This window comes from Rattus norvegicus, chromosome 4, assembly GCF_036323735.1.
Source record: "Rattus norvegicus strain BN/NHsdMcwi chromosome 4, GRCr8, whole genome shotgun sequence".
NCBI classification, from domain to species: domain Eukaryota; kingdom Metazoa; phylum Chordata; class Mammalia; order Rodentia; family Muridae; genus Rattus; species Rattus norvegicus.
The window spans coordinates 182,851,215-182,873,998 of NC_086022.1; the positions used below are offsets into that span (position 1 = coordinate 182,851,215).

General features: G+C 42.5%; 1 protein-coding gene across 5 annotated transcripts in view; it reads right to left on the reverse strand.

Annotated features, from left to right (window-relative positions):
* Positions 1 to 7,178, reverse strand: part of Ergic2 (ERGIC and golgi 2) — a 36,168-nt gene extending 28,990 nt beyond the window's left edge. For 2 of the 5 annotated variants that reach the window (NM_001394931.1, NM_001394930.1), the window contains exon 1: positions 2,905 to 3,276. The gene's annotated coding sequence lies outside the window, so the exon portion shown is untranslated. Of the gene's footprint in view, positions 1 to 1,326; positions 1,462 to 2,904 lie in introns of all 5 variants that reach the window. The other 3 variants (XM_063285922.1, NR_172212.1, XM_063285924.1) reach the window with 3 other exon arrangements.
* Positions 7,179 to 22,784: the final 15,606 nt, after the last annotated feature.

A 22,784-nucleotide genomic window follows, 5' to 3' on the forward strand; every position in this document is an offset into this window, starting at 1 on the left:
GCACCTGGATCAATCAGCAATCATCTTATTTTTCTCATCCCACCATCATCTGATATCTCCAAAGGCACCATGCCCACGTGTGGTGTGTGTGTATGCACTACCCAGGCAAACCACCTATGTGTATACAGTAGAGAACACTGCTTTAGATATACTTACTTAGTAAAACTAACACTATATCTATGTCCATCTTCAAACCCAGCTTTCCTGGCATTACTCTTGTATCCATGACCACACTGTTTCACAAAAGGGGGTCTCTGCATGATGCTTCTGTTTACTGTAGACAGTGATCTCTAATACTACATCTGGTTCCTTTGCTATATCCCTTTGTTTGTATATTTAACAAAAATAAAACTTCAAGAATATGCTGATAGTAGTAAGACAATAATTAACAACTGCTTAAGATATATAACAAACATCTTTATGCTGACATGATGAGAACAGGATACAGAACTGAAAATACTCAATTATGTTAGATTATTTCTGCAAACAAAATGGAAAGAATATTTTGAAATGAAACTTACTTAATGAAATTTATTGGGGAGGGGGACACCTGTACCACTGCACTCATGTAGACATGAGAACACTTTATCTTCTATTACAAATATTTTGAGTCACCTTCTATTTATTGTAATAGTAAATGATTAGTTTACCACTGCATTGTGGGTTGAATTATATCACCAAAGAGATATGCTGAAGTCAAAGGCCACGGTATTTGTAAATGAACCTTATTTGGAAATATTTGGGCCTTTGAAAACATATTTAGATGAAATCATAGTGGATTAGGATGATCCCAAATTAAAGACTGATGTCCTTTCAAGGCCATATGCAGGAGAGAGTGATATGCAAAGGCTGAGTGCAGAATGTCCTTTTTCATGGGTTACTCAGAAGCCAGAAAAACAAGGAAGCACACTGTCCCATACCTTCTGAGAGAGCACCTTGGTTTTGAACTTTGAGTTCTAATATCTGAAGAGAATAAAAAAAATTCCACTATTTCAAGCCTCCCAGTTTATAGTACATAGGTCTAATCTTATAACTTTCTAAGTGATAAAAAAAGTTCCCTGGGAAAGCAAGTAATATGCTGTACAAGTTTTGTGATCTGGAAAACACAAACCAATCAGCAAACTCTCTTCTAGGGACTTCTTACTAGCTGTTATGACAAATCTGAAGGTCCTAAACTCAGAATTCCTTCCATATTGTTATCTAAAAGGGTAGGACATATGGGCTGCCAGTTATTAATCAAAATAGAAGTGGGTGTTTAATAAATATACTTTTCAGAAAAGATATTTGAGATGTATTTATAATCAGGATGTTAGAAAGTGTGAGTACCTGAGTGGATAATTCCACAAACTGAAGATGGTGTAAACTAACCGAGAAATGTTAAGAGAGCGAGACTACCAACAAGCATCTTTCCAGCTGGACTCTGGCAGTGCTCCCAGCAACAGGCAGGAAGGACAACAGTATCTACTCAATCAAAGTGCATAAAGTTGAAACAAGGAGATACAAAATAGAGAGGAAAGGTCAACAGCACAAAGTTTGAAATATGTTCTCTAGGAGCAAGAGTATCTTTAACAAGTTAGGAGGCAGTACTGTTATAAGTAAGACTGTACATGGGGAAGCAGAGAAAAATTACTCTGCATTAAAGAGAGGTAGCAGTTTTCCAAATCGAGGACAAGTGTTTAGAATTCCTGTTAAACACACCCACTCAAACGTTTAATCAATTTTAGGGATTAGAAAGAAACTATTTTTTCAAATACCTTCTTCAGTCTCTACTGAAGGAGTTCCCTAGCTTTTTGAGGTAACTCTCTCGTTTTATTGGGGAGGAAACTAGGGCACAAAAGTCAAAAGATAAGATCTCTGCCATTAAAACAGAATTAAAACCTAGGAAAACTATTAAAAAGAATTTGTAACACAGTCTAAAACCAACTTCTGTTTATAAATGAATTATTATTTAAATGACAAACCCTGGTGAAAGTAAATGCTATTTTCTAAATCTTTGCTGCTCTTGTCCTAGACTACAGGGACTTCCTTTCAGAGACCTCCTAACTTGCCACGTTTCTGTAATGTGTATCCCATGAGGCGAAATAATGTGCAATACTCAGCAAAGCAGTAAAGTTTACTATCAGAAAGTTCCTTCCCCCGACCCTCACTACAAAAGCCTGGAATTCCTATTTCTTAGGATCTTCCTCTACAAGCTGGAATAGTAACTTAAGGCAACTAACAAGAAAGGTAGGCAGACAGATCCTAGGCAAATAGGCACACTGGAGGCTGAAGAAGTGAAAGTCGGAATTACAACCTCAAACCAATGAAGAATGTCTATTTTAACTGTCTTTAATTGCTTCTGAAAGAAAGCCTATCCCGAAACACCGAAACAGCTGTTACTTGCCTATAGTCGAGGGCACTGAATTGCACACCTAAAGTTAATAAAACGTTTGCCCATGGATCTCTGAGATCCAGACTACGATACCCACAGCTGTCCGGTAACAGAAATTGAGCCACCGCCTCCTGAAAGGGTCAACAGCTGACAAACGGGACACCCATACCACCTGCCTTGGCGTCTGCGCCCGCCCCGGCCTCTCTCTCGGCCTGGTTTTTAACTTAAAGGACGAGAGAAAGCACGGTGCTGGCGGGGCTGCTGCTGTCCACGACAGCCTGGACGAGACAACGGAGGGCGCGGCCAACCCGTGCGGAGCCGAGCACCGAAGCTCCCCGGCCCCGGGGCACGGACGCCGGCGGCACTCGGCAAGAACGCCCCCAGGCAGCGGAGCGGCTCCGCGGCCAGCTGCTCCTCAGAGCCACGGAGAGCACAGGCCAGCACCAGGCCTGGGAACCCCTCAGCCGTGCCCACGTCCCCGTCCGCCCGGAACCGCCGAAGGAAACGGCCCCGGCGGGGTTTTAGCGTCCTACCCAGTGGTACGGTCCCAGCCGACCGCCATGTTTCACAGAAGCCCGGGTCGCCCGAGCCGGGCGCACACGAAGATCTCGCGAGAACAAGGGCAATTCTCACCGCTGACTGTGTCCGAAGGGACCGCAAGTGGAGAACTCGCGATATTTCCTGTGTTGATGGTGGGTGACGTAATCAAACGGCGCGGTCAACCTGAAAGGGGCGTGGCTACGTGGAAACGAAGTGAAACCACGAGGCATGTCCCTTTCTAGGAAGGGAAGTTATCTTCGGATTGACGCGGAGACCCACCGAGTAGAAAGGCTCTCACCTCTACAGACCGGAACTGGTCACTAGGCACCTTAAGGCGCGGGCAGCACTGTGTGGTTCAGGTGGTTGAGCGGCCAATAGCTTTGCGTCTTCATTTATTCCGGTCAAGAACACCTAAACGTCCCTTGTCGGGCTTGGGGAACAGCTTCAATTGTTCGGTCAGTGTGCTTAACGTTTCTTTACATGTAAGCTACACAACAAAGCAAGATAGTGTAGTCCGTTGCCCCTCACAGCACAGGACGAAATAGAGCGGCTTTGGAAAAGAAGTTGGCTCCGAAATGCTGGAAAGGAAGCCCATTCCAGCTCCCTTTCCACCCATTTGCTACCAAATTTTAGAGTCACGCGTTGTCACTTAAAACTCGGGATTACCCAAAAGAAAGAAAAAAAAGTTATAAGAAAGGCGTATTTATTACGAATGTTTACACAGAGATCACTTTTTGAAGTGCTTTTTTTTGTGTTTTCGCTATTTAATCCTACCAACACTGTTGCAAAGAACTACTATTATTTACTTGGTTGGTAGGTAAGGATTAGTTAACAGCTACCAAAAAGAAAGAGACTGGGAAATCTTGACTACAATAAGTACTAAACTGTACACCAACCATTCAAATCACAGTGTTTCACTTTGTGTATATCCCTTTACTAAGAAGGGGAATTTCATCGCTCAAACTAAGGACAAATGCATGCCCTCTGGTGGCAATTTAATCTCCAGGCTTTCAAGATTACTACAATTAATCATAAATTCCTACTTGACTTAAGGTTCATGGTTGAATGGGATTAAACACAGCCTCAAGCCAAGATTTCCTAAATTAAAAATCCAATCTAACATGTTAATAGTGTGTGACTTTGAGCATATTGCATTTCTTTGTATCTCCATCCCCTCATCCGTGAAATGGGCTTAATAATGTGTTACTAGAAGTCTAAAATGCAAACTTAGCTGTAGATTTATTGGCAGCTCTTCTGTGTCCCTTTTTCTGTCCCCATCCCCAGGTGTGAAGTGACAGGCTCTTGCTTGGATAGAGGCTAGGCTGTTGTTCCTTTAGTTACACCTGATCCCTTGTCTCCAGAGTCAGTTTCCTTTAGGGTAATAACTATCCCCTGAGAGTTGAGTTTCACAGCATGTCAAAACTAAACAATTTGACCCTGCTATTTTTAAAATAACAATTTTCAAAACTAGCAAGCATAAAAGTTAATTTTTCCCAGAGAGTGAAACTTGTTAACCAATCAATCAACAGTTTGCTTCTCTGGTTTTCTATCATGCTTTTGTTTTGTTGTTGTTTTGTTTGGTGCTTGGGATCAGATTTGGGGCCTGATACAAGCGAAGCTGTACCACCGAGCTATGCTGCTAGGATGACCTGCCTGACCTCATAGGTTAATTTCCATATTATTGGTGATGTTATATCTGGGAAACAGTCTGCTTTTGAGAGACCCCATCCCATTATGTCTCACTTATTGAAGAGAGGTTTTATAGAGTAGGGTAAAAATGTTCAAAGTGTATTTTCATGACCTCTCTATACTTCTCTGTGGATTGGGTGCAATCTTTAGCTAGTTAATAACAAAAGTAAGAGAAACTGAGTACTCTTTAAGGCTCACATGTACCTCAAGTGGACTTTGTGTCTTACTCCTAGTGCAAATCTATTCATTCTTTATATATAGAAAAACGAACCTCATTACCAGCCTCAAATTCAACTGGATCAAGTCTTCTGTGTTTGTTTCTACTCCCTAGCTATCCTCAAACTGTTGCCCAGCTTCTCGACTGCACGCAGAGCCTCTTTACCACAGGCTTCAGCTACCAGTGACTACTAACTTTCCACTCATATTTGTATTTACTAGTTTTTGTTTGTTGAGACAGACTTTACCTATATCCCAGGCTGGCCTTAAACTTAGAGCAGTTCTTCTGCCTCTGCCTCCTGCGTGCTGGGATTACAGGTATGTAAGTGGAAATTTCTGGTTTCTTTGGAAAGTCTGTTATGTCGAATGATGGTCTGCCGGGGCACACGGGTGAAAGGATGTTTTCCTGAAGCAGACACAGGTAAAAAGATGCCTTGCTATAGCAAACACGTGAAAGGACCAGTGATGAAGGAGTATAAATATGACCCCACAGGTGTGAGCTACACTTAGCTGGAACACATTCTCATCATTGTCATTTATGGGCTTCTGCCATTTTCCATGTACCAGCTTGGAGCTTGAAAATCTGAGTTTTCTTATTTATATGAGAACTTAGGTCCATGATGTTGCAGTAGTTCCCAGTTTTCCCATTAAGCCTTTTTCCTTCCTCATTCGTTTGTCTCCAAACATGCATTTTAAGTAGCCCATCTTGAAGCTCACTGGTTCTGTCTAATCTGTTTTTGATGGCTCCCATGACATTTTCAATTTTACCGTGAATATTTTTCATCTTGGGAATTGTTCAGTTGCTTTCAGCTTTTTGAGATTCTCAATAAGATACTGAGACTTTTCTGTATTTTCCTTAAGATTACCAAATTTCTTGCCTAGGAAGCTCAAGGCCCTGGGTTCAGTCCCCAGCTCCGAAAAAAAGAACCAAAAAAAAAAAAAAAAAGATTACCAAATTTCCTTTAATGAGTTCAGCTTCTCATTGAGGCTTTGCCCATGCAGGTTACTGCATGGTCAGTTTCTGGCACTTTGAGTACTAGACAAGCTCAGTGTTCCCTAAAAACTCTTGGTGCAAGGTGGTGTGACACATGTGCACCCAGGGGTCGGATACTCTACACAAACTTTGAGCCTGTTTCTCCTGAGAGAACCTGTTGTCACATCCTCGTTTTAACACTAGATGGCACCCAGGTGCAGATCTGGTGGGATTCTGTTGTCTGTCCTCACTGTTGCTGGTTTTAGATGGGAATCAAACCCAGATTTGATTCAATATCCTTCTTGGAATATTGTTGAAAACAAAATCGAGACAATCTAGAAATGACCTCCTTGAAATGATTCAGGATTCTCCCTGGTAACAGATTAGGGTCAGATGCCTTTTCCACAGTCACGGCCCTGTGGTTAGAGTCTGCTGGATTCTACCCACTTCTGGTCACAGTCAATAACCATGGATAGATTCTCTTTCATTGTGTTGTCTTTTTTCTCTGATGATGATTTTCTTTGTTGTACATAATTGTTTTAAAAATTAGTTTTTTATAATTCCATTTGTCAATTTTTCCTGTCTTATGTGTTTTGAAGGAACTAACCAGAAAACAATAGCTATCAACATCTTGATGGTTCCTCTATGGTTTCCCAGTGGTTTCAGAACTTCGCGTCTTTGCTCAGTGATTTTCACCCATGTGCTGTAGGGTGTACTGCTGGTCTCGGAGGACAAGCTCCTCACTACCCCTAACAGTGCAAAGTCGTCTGTGAGTTGGCTCATAGTCACTCTGCTGAGCCAAGCATGGTTCAGAGTCTGCCAACTTTAAAATCTGGGAGCAAGCTGGAGAGGTGGCTCAGTGGTTAAGAGCACGACTGCGCTTCCAAGGGTCCTGAGTTCAAATTCCAGCAACCACATGGTGGCTCACAGCCATCTGTAATGTACTTATATATAATAAATAAATAGACTGCCATCGGAGAGCAGCAGCCATGGCCCTGCGCTAGCCCATGGCCGTGGGCCTCAACAAGGGCCACATCAGCAAACCAAGACATAGCCTCACCACAGGCGCCTCACCAGGTTAGTGCAGGACATGATCCCGGAGGTGTGCTGCTTCATGTCCCATGAGCAGCACGCCCTGGAGTTGCTCAAAGTGTCCAAGGACAAGCGTGCACTCAAGTTCATCAAGAAGAGGGTGGGCACGCACATCTGAGACAAGAGAAAGTAGGAGGAGCTGAACAACGTACTGGCAGCCATGAGGAAGGCAGCAGCCAAGAAGGATTCCTGAGCCCTTCCCCAATGAAAAATCGTTTTGACAAAAAAGTAAATGAATCTTAAAATAAATAAATAAATAAATAAATAAATAAATAAATAAATAAAATCTGTAAGCTTTGGCATGTTCTGCCTCAGTTTTCTTTTACATATTTTTTGAGATTATAATGTAATCATGAGGAGTAAACCGATTGATGTTTATAGTGATCATAGGTATTTGATGAATAAAAGCACAGTGTGAAAGCAAGTGTTAGAGGGTCTTTCAATACCAGAAGGACTTGTTGGTCATGAGGAGCCAGCACAAGATCCTTAACATGCCACACTCAATTAACCTAATTTCATTTTAGAAGATCTAATTATGAGGTGGCTAGGGGGAACAGAATAAAGTTAATGAATTTCAACTTGAGTAAAACACTTAATAAGTGTCTCGTGATGCCTGTGTAAGCTGAGAGGGAAAAGTAAGTAGATAATTTGACAGCTAGGAAGTCCATTAACCATCAAATGATGAAGTAGCCATGTAAGAAATGTTAACTTTTGGGAATGTATTTCTTAAGGTTTAGTTTTTCAGAAGAGAATGGGAATGCAGTCCCCTCCACTATCACAAACTATACAGTTGAGTTTACTACGTTTGGGGAAATCTCAGGGGACAACATATCCAAGTGACATGAATAAGCTGCTTGCTGGGAAAACACCTCCTGATCATAGAACCTCCCTGCCAGGTTAGTCTCTCTGTCTCTGTCTCCCCCTTCCTCTGGGTATGGGTGTGTGTGAGTGTGAATGAGAGAGAGAGTGAGAGAGAGAGTGCGCACGTGCACAAGCAGGCACACAGGAAACTGGAAACATTTAGGAAGTGGAGCTTTAAGGAAGAAATCCACCTGGTCCCTCTACCTTGCCATCATGTAAGGATCCATCACAGGCCCAGGAAATCCTGGACTGAGACCTTCAAACTGAAAGCCCAAATCAACCCTTCTTTCCTCTGTTCATCTCAGGTTCTTTGTCACAGGAATGAATTGATGACCAATAACGTTTCCTTCCTATCATATTAGAGACTTACAGTCACCCCTAGTTTTTCTAATAGATTTCTTCCTGCTGCTGGACTGGGGCACCCAGGGACCACCAGAAGTGAGTGCTTTGAAACCTTTCAGCCTGCTTGAGTGACCCAAGGGACCATCTAGGCTCCCCCTTCCCACATTCCCACTTGTAGAGGATACCTTTTTAACAGTCAACACCAAGTGGGTGGCTCCAGTATTGAGTAAAAAAACCAAACTTTCTCTTCAGATATATAAGAGATAACTCAAGGCTTCTTAAAAATAACAACAGGACTTCGTTAAAGGGAGAGGACAGACCATTGGCCTCACCAATCTCCATTTTCGGTAAAAGCAGCTGATAGAAATCGTATATACCTGATACATCCCCCTTCTGGGGATGTTGAGAATTCCCTTTTCTAATGTTGCTGCTCACAAAACACACTGGTTCATCCCAACACTGCTGGTGGCTGAGGGACCTCATGCAGGGCTTTGGAACATTCACCTGGAGTAGTCTCTTTGTTCATCACTGTTAGCACTGGAGGGTGGCACTCCCGAGGACCTTGCTTCCTTACATTTTCTAGGGCAGCCACATCTCTGCTGTGGAAACTCTTCAAAGGCATCTCCCTGTCGAGGAAGGTTAGTTTCTAGATCCACACTCAGTCACAGGCTCTGAATATCAGAAGCACAATGGAGCGTGAGGAAGGCTTTCAGAAGTGCCTTCATCTTGATACACATGTAGTCGCCCTGCCTTTCCCTCACTCTACTTCAGGGCAAGACTCCCTTGTGCATGGTCCTTTCTCATCCAATGCCTGACAAAACCTTCTTCATGGCTTTCTTTATACTTACTGATCCTTTACTTGTAAGCCTCTTAGATCTGTATTTTGAGATAATCTCTTTTCTTTGTAAAGGTATTATGTAGAATTTTAACTCCTAATAATCTTAATATTACTAAATAATCTTGTTAACAATTTCCTTGCTCATTTATTCCAAGGTATTGGGTTTAGTAATGAATTTAACAAGATTACTTAGTAACCTTGTTAAGATTTCTAAGGCCAAGGAAGAAAGCAATCTCGAACTGTTTTATCATATGCCAAGAATAGGAATATGACACATGGCTAGACCCAAATATATAGCTTTTTATTTATTTCACATTGCTTGAAAATAAATGACCCAACTGTTTTATCTCTGTCTCATGGAGAATATAGTGATAAACATTTATCCTCCTCTTACCAAACCTGTTTTAACAATTACTCCTAGATTATCCACAAAGACTAAAACACCAGACAAACACAATCAACATCTCAGGCTGTTTTTTTGTTTCAAACAAACACACCCAAAACCTCAGAGGCTGCTGTGAGTCATGCACATAGAGCAAGAAGCATTGTGGAATCTTAGTCAGGAAACAGGTAATGTAGTAATTATACCCCTGATATAATGCAACACACTGAAATCAGTGGTCTATAGCTGAAGTGTAAGGTTCCCATCTGCAGTATTATTAAAGATACATGCCAAACCTGTCAGGCAAAGTAGTTCACAAATTATCTTGGATAGACAAAGATAAACCTCTTTAAGATGTAAAAAAAAAAAAAAAAAAAACTTGTTTATTTATTCCTAGGTGTTGGGTTTTTTATTTGTTTTATTTTTTATTTGTTTTTATTAGTTTTATTAGGTTTTTTGTTTTGTTTTGTTTTCTTTGAGACAGGTTTCTTTGTGTAGCCCTGGCTGTCCTAGAACTTGCTCTGTTGACCAGGCTGGCCTTGATCTCAGAGATCCACCTGCCTCTGCCTCTCAAGTTCTGGGATTAAAGTTGTGCACCACCACCACCTGGCCAAGATGCCATTTTTTTGGTTTTGACTGTTTTTTTTTAATGATGTTGTAAAGAGGATGGTTCTGATTCCATTTCAGCATGTTTTGTTACTAGTATGTAGTAAAATCAAAACACAGAAACTGTATATTAACTTTGTAACTGCTACTTTTATCACATCTGATTTTCTACTGAGCACATATTTTAAGTATAGGATAAACCTTTTACTATTTTGTACTGGGAAACGTCTACATTCTCGTAGGAATCACTTCTCTTTGCGTACAGGGGTAACTCAACCATGAGCATGCTCAGTTCACAAGCATGTGCTGCCTGCTCAGAAACATGGAGGCTCATGAAACCATTGAATGGAAAGTTTATTATAATAAACAGAGTTTACTCCAGGTCACCTAAAATTGGAAAATTTGGGGTCTCAGTGATCCTTGCTGGTTCCTTGTTTCTCTAGGGGGTCTAATCTGAGAGAAAACACACACACACACACACACACACACACACACACCGTTGTTTTTCATATAGTCTCATGTAGCCCAGGCTGGTCTTTGTTGGGGGTTGGTTTGGTGATGATAATCATTTAAATACTAAATTCTGTACCCCAAGCTCTGGTTGCCCCAAGACAAGCGAATTCCCATGTATACCAGCTTTTGTTGTACAAACCTTACTCCCCAATTTAAAACCATTGGTTAAATAGTAGTGGTACAGCCAATTACTGGAGGGAATAGAGGCAGGCAGTTTTCGGTTACCGAGCTGGGAATCACAGGTAGGGACTACCAGGAGGAAGGAGAGGAGGAAGAGGAGGAGGAAGACAGAAGGAACAGGAGGGCTCCATTACATGTGGTGGACGAGGAGGATGTGTCTGTGAGGAATGGAGCCTGAGGAGGGCAGGCTGAGGAGGATGTGTCTGTGAGGAATGGAGCCTGAGGAGAGCAGGCTGGCAGAGCAGAAATAAGCCAGGGAGAATCAATCAGCACATATTCAGGAGCACAGTTAGGAAAGTAGTCAGTCTAGCAAATAGAAAGTTAGATTAGGGGTAATCCTCTAGGAATTGCATAGAGCTAATTAAATAAATCCACAGGACTGTGGATTGATTATTGAGGGCTTGCTGGATTGTATTATTATTAATAAAGTTTATTAGAAACCATTTTATAGGTCTTGAACTCATTATGGAGCTAAAACTTCTGATCTCCTGCTACTCTGTCCCCAGTTACAGAGTGCCCACCCCAACTTACATGGTGCTGACGATGGGACCCAGGGCATCCTGTATCCTGGGGAAGGACTTGCCAGCTGAGCTGTGTCTCGGCTCACATGCCTTGTTTTATTTTAGGAATTCTCCAATATAAAAGAATCTCTTGTGTTCTATACTGAAAGCGGTTAGAGGTAAGTTAAGGTCATAGTCAAGGACGCTTTGTTGATTATTCAGATGTTCTTCTCATTATAAGTCATTGCTAAGTCAGCTGATCAGACCCAGTCTCCTCAGGTTAGAGCCAATGATCCCATTGCAGGAACATTGCGACTTTGTGAAGGACAGGCAGAGGAGCCTTCTCACTGCCATAAGAAACAAAGTAAGGAGATCAAAAGAGGATAACGGATAATTTTGTGAGTTATTTGCTTTCAAAAACCCTCCTAGTCAACAGCTGGCCAGCTATTAGGTAAAGAATCAGAAGATAAATGGCTTGAATATCTGTTTTACCTTTAACTCTGATCAATATGGAATTGATAGCATATGGAGAATATAATCTTTATAGATTCAAGCTCCTCCAGCATTGATTTACAAATATCCAATATAAAGCCTTAAATATTTTTCAGAACTATTGAAAATCCCAAGTTTACTTGTCCAACTTTTTTCTGATGAAGAAAAAATTTACTGAGGCAATTACTGATTCTTATAGCTCACAGTTTCCCATTTCTAATGACATGAAAACATTTGCTACACAGAGTGGTGTGCGTCTCCTCTGACCCACTGTGTACACAGGGCTGTGCGTCTCCTCTGAGATCCGCTTTGACGAATGCTGTCTACACTGTCTGCGGCCCACCCTTTCTTGCCCATCACTAATCATGTGCCTCGTCACACACCAGTTTCAGTTGCCAATGTTTTAAAACAGGTTTTAGCATGGGATGAAACAATTCTCCTTGCTGTCTGCTCCTCACTGGCCTGGAGCTTGCCAAGTAGATCTGCCTGTCTCTGCCTTCCAGCATTGGAATAACCTGTGTGCCATCACACCTGGCTTTTTATGTGTGTTGGGGCTCAGACACAGATCTCGCTGCTTGAAGGAAGGCCAGCACTTTATAGACTGAGGTATCTCCCCAGCCCTGAGGCTACATGGAGCTTTTCTCCCTAGAAGTGTATGTCATGAATCAGAGGCTCAAAGGTTTAACTCTTAGCTGGCCAATTGGCTCTGGGCAATTTATATCCCCATGTGAGAGTTTTCTTTATGTTTACATAAAAGAGAAGCTCAAAACATGTTTTTAAAATACAGTGTGTAAGTTAGGTTAGAACGTGGCGGATGAGCATGGTGGCTGTTGTCAGAATACACCTTAGACCATGTGACCCATGCAGCATCTCAGTTCTCATTGCATGCAGGCTTTGGGAGGACTTGGAAATTCTTGTAATAATTAACATGTTATATAACATATAAATGTCACCTGTTCAGAAACATGCTTGCTGATTTGTGACACATGTATTTTTGTGTCACACCCTCATATCCCTGTCTTCCCTCCCTGTGCTCTCTCTCTCTCTCTCTCTCTCTCTCTCTCTCTCTCACACACACACACACACACACACACACACACACACACACACACACACACACAGAGCCACACACACAGAGCTATGGGCCTTCACCCCTGGAAACTTCCTCCCTGCTCACTCCACTCCCTTTGGCGTTTCCATCCCACATATATTTTAATGTACCTTACAATGCCTTATTCCTTGTTACCCTTTAACCTTGTTATGGTTTGGGGTCCATTTGGTGGTTTACTGGGTCCCTGACCTACATACAGCAGATGCCCCACAGATATCTGTAGGGAGGAAGGGAATTATGTTCAAGAAGGAGAAAGAAGAAAAGCACTAGCACATTTTAGTCATTGATATTAAAATACTAGTTGAAGAATGATCAACTATTTCCTTGAATTAGTAAGAAACTAATGCTACTCTTGCATGAAATGTTATCTCCCGCAGGGAGAAATATGGCATTTTATATTACAGGATGTTATGCACAGCACGGACGAAGTAATACTTCCATTTCAGCTGTGCAGGTCTGCTAGCTATAATCTGAAAAGACACAACAGTCCCATAAGGCTCTAGCTGACAATTTCATATCACAGAAATGCTAGGTTAGAAAATTGCAGGATGCTTTCAGTGATACTACAACAAAGTCAGAGTTTCCAAAAAGGCTATATAAAAAAGGCATATTTTCTAGAAGACATCTTTCTGTATAAGAATCTGATATACAGAGAGCACATAGGTTAGGGATGGGATAGTTTCATCTTTTCACTGATTTCGCATGCATTAGTTACTTCGCTGTCACTGTGGTAAAACACCATGACAGCGGCAGGAGGTGGAAACTGAGCTCGCATCTCAACTATAAGAACAGTGCAGAAGTGCACAGCGCATTTATCACAACACCCACACGATGGACATTTCCCAGTCAAACCACCACATGCTACTTCCTGACCCACATAGGCTCGTGAGAAATATCATAATGCAAAATACATTTAGTCCATCTTCAAAAGTCCAGATTCTAAAATTTCTTCTGAGACTCAAGTCTTCATTGTAACTCCCTGTAAAACAAAAGGTGAATAATATTCTTCTAATGTAAGACACAGAATATATATTGCCATTGCAAAGGAAGGGACAAGACATCGGAAATGGTGGACCAAAGCAAGACCAAGATCCATCAGGGCAAATACTATGTCCTTGTAGCTCCATGTCTAATGCCTGGGACTTTAATTTCAAATTCCTGTGGCTTTGCTGCCCACAGCACACCTTTCTTAATCTCTTCGGGTGATTCCATTTCTCTTACACAGCTTTTCTCACAGCTCCCATGGCTCTGGCAACTCTAACATCTCAGCTTCTGTCCTGCAGCCCAGACTCTACTTTGATATCCTTATTCAATGGCTTGTAGGGCCTTCTGCCCTCTCAGCCCCTTCATATACGGACTTCCCTACCACATGATGCCCAGCCTCAGTGGCTCTCTGGAACCACAGAGGAAGAATCCATGACCCTTTCACTCTCGTAACTCCAAGATGCAAGGAGAAAGCTTGACTGGCAGTATTCTAGGAGACAGGTAGTGATCTGAATTAGAGCAAAGCATGTCACAGTTTGGACTAGTCAGAGATCTAAATGGCTGCTGCACTTAGGAAGAAAGATTTCTTAGATAAACGTTATGTCTTTATGAGTCAGTGACTTCATCTCTTAGATGAATTTAGCCTCAAAAGCAATCTCAGCTTCAGAGCTCTTTAATGGCCTATGTGTACTTCTGAATCAGGTATGCACCCATGCTTACAAAGGCATCTGCAGGTGTTTCCAGGTTTCCTTATCAACCAGTGTTGCCCCCACTTCTCTCCTGACCACAAGCCAAAAACCTTCCACTGGTGGTGGCAAGTCTGTTCTGTTGGACAGAAACATGTCTGCCCCTACATGCTGAAGAATGAAGGCTGGAGATGCTTACCAACCTTTTGCAGTTACATCACTTTGAGAAAGTCCTTTGTGTGCTTTGTTTAATTCTTTTTCATTCATCTCCTCTACCTTTCCTCTTTGCTCCCCTTTTAGTCATCTTCTGAACCACCCTCTACTATATGGTCTCTTCTGGCATCCTGACTAGATTGTGTTGGAAGTTCGGCCCAATTCACTTTTTCCTCAAGGTCCCTACTGTTAGTACCTATTTCTTTGTAAAGTCCTATTTTCAAAGCAATAATATAACTTAGGAAAATAAAGGCCAAACATCTTATTGTTGCTTCAGGCATGGTCTTCTTGTAGCCCAGGCTGTTCCTCAATTCACTGTGCAGCAAAAGGAAATGGTCTTGAATTCCTGATCCTCCTGCTTCTAACTCCCTCAAAAACTCATTTTTAATCATGTATGAGCTGCTTTCCTGGAAAATGCCCAAAGCAAAAATAAAACCTTAGTTCCAGGAAATGTTGGTTATCTGTCACTCTCTGTTCACTATGGCTTTCTTTCCAAGTAGAACTGAGTCTCAGTTCTAACAGGAAGGCTTTACTGATGTTTAGTGCAATTCTGAACATCCACAGACACTCCAGCTATTCTCTATGACCCAGTAGGGGTGTAATCAGCATCAATGCTCTGGGGTTCCAGCTTTGCCCCAGTTACAGAACATGTGACATTCAAAATTCTGGAATTCAAAAGATCTGAAAGCCACAGACCATGTTACATAAGGGAGAGTCACTGTCATGAGCACCAGTGATCTGGGATTTTAGAAAGAGAATCAGTCCTTGTTCCAGTTGGATACATGTTCTTGTGTGAAAATGGAAAGAGTTCATTACACTTAATTTGTCCTGTGTTCTTGATTTCTTGAGAGGATTGTTGTGGTGAAATTTAAATCAATTTGGAGATTCAAAGCGTTCTCAGAAATGGCACAGTGGATTTCACCATGTGCTCCTGTGATAAGTGTAAGTGTCGTCATCCCACAACCTAGACCTATCTGAGAAGAGAGACTCAGTTGAGGAAGTGTGCTAACTGAGGTAAAGAGGCCCACTCTGGCTGAGGGCAGCACCGTTTCATTGTCTAGATCCTGCAGTGTGTAAGTAAAGAAAGCTAGCCAAGAGAAAAGCAAGCAGGCAGCATGGGTTTCATCAGTTTCTTCATGCTCTCGATGTGTTTGTGTTTTGATTGACTGCTCAGAGTTCCCTTGACTCTCTCTCTCTCACTAATAGACAGTGACTGGGAACTGTGAGCTAAAACAAGTGACAGAAATGAAACTAGGACAGCTGCTGAGTTGCAACGCACCTGAAGACCTGTTCCCTGAAGCCTCAGTCAGTTAGCCAGCCATTTATCTTGCTGGGAGAAATGATTAGATTCGGAACCCATGGTTAAAGTCTGGCAAAGAACAGTTTGCTGATCCTACTGGGACATGCCTTTCACTTTTCATCTAGCTTCATTCAAGGGCACATCTGGTGTCTTGCTTATTCTCTCTGTTTCATTAGTGGGGGGAAAATGAGCATTTACAGAGTGAAATCTCTGATATAGTCACATCTAACCCATTAGTTTGTGAGTGCATCCTTGATGCCCCCCACCCCTTGCTATTCCTCAGAGAACTCATCATCCAGCAGGGGAACCCTGCACACACACTTTGGCAAACAGCAGAATAACAGCAGGCCTACAGGAGATGAAGAGCTTCAGGGTTCTACCCCAGTGCCTCAGCCTGTTATTTCGGAAGGGTTCATTTTATCTGGATGACTATTGTAGCCTAAGCAGATATTTCTTCATCTGTTTTGATCTAACAGTAAATGAATGGCTACCTAGGCTCTATTCTTGTTGTATCTTCTCCTCTAGTTAGGATAAGGTTAATAAGGCAAAATAATTAAGTTCGTTCTCCACTCAAAGAGACTAGTTCAGTGTGCTTTGCACGATCTTTCAGAGGTTTCAGTTCATCTTTGTACTCTTTCTCAACATGAATCTGCCATAGAAAATCTGCCTGGATATGTGGTTTGGTACAAATTTTCTTAACACCATCCATCTCCAGCCAGTCACTTTCTTCTTATAAATGGGGATAGCAGTCTCAGGTGCCCAGATTTGTTAATCCTTCTGTATGAACAGCAAAGTGGGAGTGGGTTAGTATCGAGATGCATGGTCCTAACATCTTAAAAAGTAGTGAAAGAACTAAGCAAAGCAGCATGCTCACATAGACAAACATGTGGAAGTTCTTTGCCGTGCTTAAGAATTTTTGAACATGTACAACAGAGAAACATCTTTACCATTCTCAATGCCAATTTTTGGCATCTTGAATGAAGTAACTCAAAGAATACATAAAATTACTGTTATCAACACCACTTACTGACTTCTGTATGGTTGCACAGGAACTCAAACTCAATCATTTATGGGGCACCCTGGGCTATAGGGTCACATGTGGCCAACAAGCAAATAAAACAAAAGGTAGAATAAAAATAATTCATTTAACTGAGGTCACAAAAATCAAGTTCCATGGGCTTCATCCCCTCTCATCCTGTCTTCATTCCTTTTCTTGCTATACAGAGCAGGCTGGCCTTGAACTTCCAGTGGTCCTCCTGCCTCTCCTCCCGAGTTCTAGATTACATTATGTGCCACCACATCCTGCTGGCCTTTTCAATTATCTTTGCTCCTAGTCATCATCTGGAGTTTGGTGTGTATATAGGTCATGGAGAGACAGAGGTGGGTGAGAAGGAAAAGAATAACAACCCGTAAAACATGGGTGGTGGACTACGGAACTTCTGTGTTCCTGAAAGTTTATGACACACACCTGACCCTCCATTTGCTATTTTTTTTAACTAAAATCCAAAATCCTTCAGGCAAAGACAACAGCTGTTGGAGGAGAATTAAGAGCAGAGTTGATTCTGATGACAGTCTTTATCGTTCACACCCGGGATCTTAACACAGAAGACATGCAGAAGGCTAAGGCCCAGGGCTCTGGTATGAGTTTAAGTGATTCTGTGCACTTCTCCAGCACCAGGCGCCTATTCATAGCTGCAAGACCTTTGCCAACCAAAGCTGTTGACCTAGGGCAGTGCACGAGAGCTGGTCCTGATGGCTTGGGAGCAGGGGAGCTGGTGGGCTGACCAACTTAGCTTCCATCCAGGCCCAGAGACAGGGCTTTGAGTTGGCCTACCCCATCCATAAACCCATCTACCTCATCCATAAACTGCTGGAGACCATGAAAGGACCGGTCTTACAGACCCAAAGCTGCATGGCACAGGGCAACAACAGGATATTCGTGACAAGTCCTAATGAGGATCCAGTATTGACGAGGTAGCAGAGACCTGAGTCAGACCAGTGACTCAACACAATGAACTTTTACGGTTAAAGCTGTTTAGGAAAAGGGTGTATTGTGTGACATATCACGGCTTCCACGGTGAGATGAGTTTTCTTAAACTGGGTATTTATTATTATTATTGTTTGTTTTCTTTTGGTAGGGAAGTTTTGGGGGTGAAGGGTGAATGGAGAGATGAATGGGATTGGGGTATATGATGTGAAATCCACAAAGAATATCACAAAGACTCTCTTCTCTAGCTTCCACCGACTAGAAGAAACTCACAGTTTAAGGTTTTCCAAAGAAAATTTCCTACCACAGACTTTGAATGTTCTTTCTAGATGAGTCTCTGGGTCACCTGAGGAGTTGTTATCTGCAGTGTGGTGGCAGTTGTTGTTTTGTTTCTATTTGTTGTCTCAAGTTAGGCAGGATCTGTGTTTGGTCAGAGGACGAATTAAAAACACTGAAAACCAGAGCACAATGTGTAGTCAGAACAAAAGCAGCTTCTGTCCAAGAGCTGTAGGCCTGTGGTTATAGCAGCCAACATCTGAGAGCTGCATACCCAGGTTACTGTAGCCACCATCTCAAAGATACAGACATGGGTTGTAGCAGCCACCATCAAAGGGCCACAGACCCTGGTTATACATTCACACATACTCTGGATCTAGAGTCCATAGCTACTTATCCAGATGAAGTTTCCAGAGCCACCCTAATTTCCACAAAATGCCAAGAAAAATGAACAAGATTGAATATAAGAAGTTAAGGGAAGTGCCAACTGAAAAAAGAAATAACCTATTTTCAAAGGCTGTTTTAAACCCTCATAAACACAGAAAGACGTACCTTATAAGAGCCAGTCTTTGTTAAGTTGTAAACTTGTTCTGAGACAAGTTTATTATGTCGGACTAAGAATTGTAAATTAATCAAACTTTGTTGTTCGTCTAAAGCTCAGTTCAGATTCTAGTACAACATGTCAGAGTGGCCTTGTAATGTGGAACAAAGAAGGAAAACATTTACTCCCCTGCGATTATGGCTTTCACTAACCCAGACAGCTTATCAATTGATGTCTTTCCATGGTTCCTTCTCAGAGGATTTGAACTTCAAGCACAAACACTACCTAGGAAATTAGCCCAGTTATGCTCCGTGCTGTGAGAGGCATGGGGACCATTTCTCCATGTCAGCCTTTGCTCTGCTTCCTCAAGGCCCAATAACCCTCAATCCTGGACTGCTGTATTCCCTCCTTTTCCATAAAACATCTCTGGAGCCCTTACTAAATATCACAAGTATTTTCAGTTCAAGAAAAAAAATAAGGCTTTTTTGACAGTATTAAGAATACATAAGTATTCTTATGAGTTTTGAGAATACATAAGAAAAACCCTGCATTGAAAATAAAATAGCTGTGGTTTGGGTTCATTTCAGACCGTAACAACATGTCTGACAGGGAGGCTTCCCAGGACACATTTTAACAGGTCCTAAGAACCAAGAAATGGGTTGAAAGTCTTCAGTTCACAAATAGGCAACACTCCCCATGTTATTAGGATCCAGGGCACTGGCTACTTGTAGGGGAGTGAAAAGCACAGAGGCAGGCATGGGTTACGCATGTTGGAAGCTCATTTAGGTTTTCGATCCAAGGGGTCAGTTACAAAGTCGTTTACTTTATGAAAATTACTCCACCTACAAATGTAATGTTTTGATGCCTTTGATGACCTTAAAATGACGTTTAAAACTTGAATCTATGGCTGGAAAACAGCACAATGGTCTAGAGATCCTGAAGAAGACAGTTTGGATTTCCAGCACCCACATGGCAGCTCACAACTGTAACTCCAGTCCCTTCTGACTTCCTAGGATATCCAGCAAGCATGCTTTTTGCAAACACACATGTAGGAAAAGTATTCATAGACACAGAATAACTAAATAAGTCTTTAAAAAGTAAACTTGGATATCTAGCACATTACCATATCAAAGTCCCCAAATGAAGAGATGTCTAGGGACCAGACCCACCAAATGCCAACCATACACCAGCACTTCTGCTTGGAGACTAACCTCCCATTATTTCCAGACTCTTCATCTCAGGAAAAGTCACTGCGCTTATTTTTCAGTACTCTATTCAAAGCAGGTTCCTGAACACAGGCGGGGATCTTGGTTCTGGCCATAACTAGCCTCATTTCCATTTCACGCTTGAAGACACCAGCTCAGTCATGGGATTCAAGATGCCCTTTATTAAGAGCACTAACACCCGTTACAGAGTGCCTTGTGGAGGGTAATGCTCTCATATCAGAGACCATCATTACAGCCATTATCTGCTGGGCACTCTTAATGGGGAGACTCATTTTATTTTCAAAGTCACCCTTTAAATCATTGGTTGGCAGTAAGAAAACATTTAAGTCATTCTTCTTTGTTAAAGACAGGCTTTTCTTGCTCTATATGTAGGTCAGGTTGGCCTTTACCTTGGAATCATTCTTCCTCAGGCTCCTGTGGGCTCCTGGGATTACAGATGTGTTCTACTATGGCTGGCTTAATTCTTCTTTCTGTACAATCTACTACACAGACATGAAGTTTAAGCCTATAATGCTAGCTAGCTGCTTGGAAGCTGAGGCAGGAGTATCCCAGATTCAAGGTCTGTCTTGGCTATAGAGTAGATTCAAAGCCCCATGGGAGGGCGTAACGTTGCTGTCTTGGAAGCACCAGTCAACAGCGCTGGCTAGTCAGGCATCCCGTGACTGTCAGTGGAAAAGGAGCCTGTGACAGCTCCTGATTCTGCCTTATTTCCCATGGCAACCTTCCCCTTTCACATGGGAAGTGCAACCCTGGGAGAGTACAAGGTTGGTAAAGTTGAGGCAGACAGCAAGAATACAAGCATCCAAGTTCCCACAAAGATAGAGCAAGAATACAACAGGTCCTTTTGCTGCAGGTTATTTGATCACACTGTAAAACATGAGATTGTGTTGTTTATGGGGGCGAGGCACTTCTAGACGTGGTGTGGGTCAACCTTAGCAGACACCTTTAATCCCTCTGTCTGGAATACAGACATACCCTTAGTATATAGCTTTAATCCCAAACAATAAAGGTAGTTTATAGAGGGAAGTACCCATGTTTAAAGTGATGTCTAATTGAGTGGCAGACAAAGTGACAAATCAGAGAAAGAACTGACAGGATAGGCTGTCCAACTCTCATGAGAAGAGAGAGAAAAGGGAAGCTACTTAAGAGAGCAGCACAGAGGAGGAAGGAAGGAGGCGGTTTTATCAGAGTTTTACAGAGACAGGTTGCAGGGAGAGAACAAGCCAGAGAACGGGAAGGAGACAGAGGATTAGAATATATTACCAATGTCAGTATGAGGCAAAGAGGAACAATTCAGTCAGAAACTCAGAAAAGCTGGATTGAATCTGTCAGCTTGTAGAGGAGTTTGAGTCAGAACAGCTGAGTTGAACCATCCAGTGAGAGTTCAGAAAGAACTGGGAAGAGGCGAGCTTATTCAGCAGTGATTCTTGGAGGCAGAAAACATTCTAGGCCTAGATAAGATTTATACACAGAGGGTAGAAGCTTCCAGGAGTAGGTCTAGGTTAGCAGACAGAGGCAGTAAGCCTCCGGGATGACGATGACACTACTTCAGGAGAATAAAAATTACTTTTACATCTGTTTTGCTGTACTAGAATATTAAGGTATACAGCATAAAGATCCCTCTGCCTCAAGAATATTGCTGGGTTCAGGTCCACTGCCTGTAACTTCCAATTCCAGATCTGGTGCCCTCTTCTGGCCTCTCTGGGTGCTTGCATGCATGTGGTGCATATGTGTATGTGTATACATTCCTACCTACATATACAGAAAATAAATGTTTGTTCTAAAAGAGCATTTAAAAAAATAAAAAGTCATGGGTATCACTGTTCAGACCTAACATCCACCAAATATGGAGATTCCCCAACTACTATTCTGGGGAACAGAGAAAGATTCCAGGCCATTTCCCTGATTTTTTTTATCAGCCTCTAGGATTCCACACCTCAGTGCTGCAGGAACCCACACAAGTGGTCATACTCGCACACAGAACCTGTGCTTAATTTAAGGCTTTACTTTGTCAAGATCTCAGTCAGATTCCCCAGCCTGGCTCAGAGGCCCCCAAATCACTCAACTGTAAGAAACCCCCCTTAATTTCTTCAGGATTCTTACAAGAACATGCCACAGCCAGCTCAGGTTGATCAGAGCTTGCTCAAGACCCTGCATCTGCCCCTGTGCTGCCCTAACAGGAGAAAGCCAAGGCAGGAGAGAACCAGCCATGCCTCTGGCACTAGATTTGGATCGAGAACTGGAACTGAAGACACTGGGACCACTAGAGTCTAAGGGAGAAGCTTGCAAACTTCCAGTTCAAAGCATTTCACCAAGGCAGGCCTTCCTTTGGGCCATACTGGCCACAACTACAGGTAATTCAGAGTAGCCATAGAGATGTGATCCTTACCTGGTAGCGGAATCCAGGAGCCTCCATCACCTATGTTCTATGGGGGTCAAAGGGCAGCAGCAGCAGCAGCAGCAACAACAGCAGCAGCAACAGCAGCAGCAACAGCAGCAGCAGCAGTCCGTCCCCTGGCAGAGGCCCTATGGTTTCCCGGTTATTTTCAGCCTCTGTGTCCACACACTGCCGACACCAAGTGAGGAAGGTGAGCTGAAAGTGCTGTTTGATTCCACCCAAGGTACTATGGGGCTGCATCTGTCACAGATCTGGAGACAGTGTCCCTCATGATCTTCCGGCTTCACTGTCATCTTTGTGTTTCTGGTTTCCTCCTGCCCCGACCTGGCCCTGAGTTTTGATGGAGTTTGTGGTGTTTCACCCCTTTTGTGTTAGTGATAGGATGCTTGTGTCCCCACTCATTAGTGAGCTTGAAGACAGAATCAGCAAAAGCTAGCAAGCAGAGGAAGAGGAAGGATAACACAGAG